A 3,024-nucleotide genomic window follows, 5' to 3' on the forward strand; every position below is an offset into this window, starting at 1 on the left:
TCAGATATGGAAACCTGGAAACGTTCTTGAGCTCCCAAAAACGATGATCTTTGTGAGCTGAAAGTATTCACGAGGTTAGTGGTTGGAACTGTCGGGGGCATCAGAAACACATTACTGCGGCCAGACAGATTGGTTGGAACAGCAGTTGAAGACTAAACACTGGGTTTTAGATTTTTTGATAGATCATGGTTCGTAGGTACTAGGTGTTTTTCTGATATCTGGGATATCTCCTTCCTCATCTGCACCACGTCACTCTCCAGTGTGTTGAAGCGATTCTCGGTGAACTGGTTGTTCGTGGTTTGTTGATCCAACTGAGTTTTTATGACCACATTTTCGTATTTTACTCTTGTTAGACGAGTGTCTGCCAGTTGGTATCGCTGGACACATTGATTAAGTCCCTCTTCCATCTTTCGATGTAGGGCTTCACACTGTTCTTCAGTTCTGGTTTGATTGGATTTTTAACGTGCCTACAACTTCACAACTACTGATGGAAGTAATAGAAATGAAGCACGAGAATGATTGTAATACTTGTATTTATTAAGACTCGAATATAATAATTATTAAATCAAAAAATGTTCTAAGTCCAATTAATTTATAGTGAAACTGTAGGTCAGCGAGATGTGACTAAGTATTTAGCTAGGGACTGTTCTTCTTGAGGCTCGTTGCTCGTCTGATGGACGCTTGTCCAGCAGCTCTGCTCGATGGGTCTCTGTCCCTGTCTCTTCTATTATTTCAGATGACCATACATGGTCATCTTGTGGTTAGGCCTAGCGTGAGATTGTCACATGCTTGCACACGCCGGATATCTAACATATATCTATTATTGTTGAAAATTTGTGGTGTTATTTAATATAACAACACTAATCCTAGTTTATGTTATTTTAAAATTATTTATATACGTAGTCATATATCTATTGCCAAACGCCGCCCATGGTCACGCGCTCTATATTATTAGCTACGCAGTGTAGACGCGATATCGTCGCGCCACTACACTAGTACACACGCACTGTATACGCGGTACCATTGATATTATTATTATTACTATTACACCTTGGTACACCACACTCGTATCGCGACGAGGCCCTAACAACACGTATTTGAAACGTACTTATGGAGCTGCACAGACGTGCGACTACCTATAACGCGAGCGATATGTGCCCTCCGGTCACCGCGGGACATACAGCTTATGGGAAACTTAAAACTTATCGTCAATGTGTGCACGGACCTAACGTGGGTAAAACAATTTTGAGTCTTGGTCTACCAATCGTGATCAGATAATATCAGAGGTTATCATTGTTAGTAAACTAGAAGCGGAAATAAATACGGTAGACGGAAAAATCGTCTTCATGGCGCATAATATAGTACGTGAGTAAAATCGACGTACCAGGTGATCAGTGATTACACAAAATCAGCAATAATAACAAAAACAATTTGGAACGATTGCAATGGTAGGTAAGACAAATTAGACATCAAACTAACGATCTTACAGCCGTACCGGAACGATACGCACCCAATTATAAATAATCACTATCGTACAACGGCGGTAGACCGATTAAGTTAATTACTGGTAGTTACGTAATCGAACCAAATCAATAGGATGAGGCATATATACAGGTGCACACAAAGACGTGTACAAATAACATACTTAAATTTAAATCCTATAGCTAGCCACCGATTCTGCCCACACCGCGATGATGTCATACACCTCCTCATGATTTCGATGTTACCTCCGAGACACAGTTATGTGGTACCAGTGACAACGTCAATGGATAGCGGTGAAAAATGTCTACGTCATACCAATCCTCTGGACGGCCACAGTACACACACCTACACTATCACCCTCCGATCACAGCATGGTGGAGATCCGGATTTCACGACACTGTTATATCATAAGTACACTCGATCACAGGATCATTTCTGAAAATATATACAGGCTACGTAACCTTATAAATGCAACCTATGGCCGGTATTTTACACTAACGTGGGGCTTGTTGCACGTAACCTTTTTGTTGTTCAATAAACACACGACATATATATATATATATATTTGACTGACAGATCACTAGTGTATGGCATGTACACTTAATAAAAATCATCCTGGCAAGGTCGCCAACTGTAACGTATCACATGGTGGCCTACCCAGGTTTGGCGTGGAGCGTACGTTGACGAAAAACTTTAGTGTTAAGGTCGCTAATCTACAGCCGATATTCGGAGATCAGAGCATGTGGGATTTGTAAAAATAATAATGGAAAGAGAGAAAAGCAATAATAACATATAATTGATGGGTGAACGAAAAGTATATTTGTTTTAATAATTATAGAAAGAATCGTAATTAACTTATGGCCAAGAAAAGCCCAAAACGGTATAAAAACTTGGCCACAACAAAAGATTCACCGTAAAAAAAAAAAAACAAATACATAATAATAATAATAAATCAACTGCATTATCGCAGGCTATTAGCAGGGCAGTCCTATGTGGTTACCGGCGTATATAAATAATAATGACAATAATAATACCCTATAGTAGGTATTATACACAAAAAAACTAATACCAGCCAAGGTGTAGTATAAATAATAATAATAAGTGTATTTCCCAATTCTGCGTGCGGTGCTGAGCATCGTCACCAGGACGCTCTCGGTGAGGTGGTATTATTACTTGCTCATGTTGTTGTCCGGCAGAGAGGCAAATATAAGTAACATACGCAGGTACGAGCGTCGGACGCGTCACATATCACACGCATAAGAAAAACGATATTATATAATAATTGGGTAATGAATGGTAATTGATGTGCGTGAAGTTGGCCCCCCCACCATGTACAATTTATTTGAAAGTTATGTTCTCATTTTGCAAATAATTTGCAAATATTTGCAAATTGGTTTTTAGCATTTGCAAATAATTTCCCTGTCTGGTAATAAAAATATAAGGGACAGGGGGGGCCAACTTCACGCAGCCCCCGCCCTATATGTAACTAATGGTTTCAAGATAATACCATTAATTTGCAAATATTTTGCTAATATTTGCGAA

Source organism: Acyrthosiphon pisum, chromosome X (assembly GCF_005508785.2).
Source record: "Acyrthosiphon pisum isolate AL4f chromosome X, pea_aphid_22Mar2018_4r6ur, whole genome shotgun sequence".
NCBI lineage: Eukaryota > Metazoa > Arthropoda > Insecta > Hemiptera > Aphididae > Acyrthosiphon > Acyrthosiphon pisum.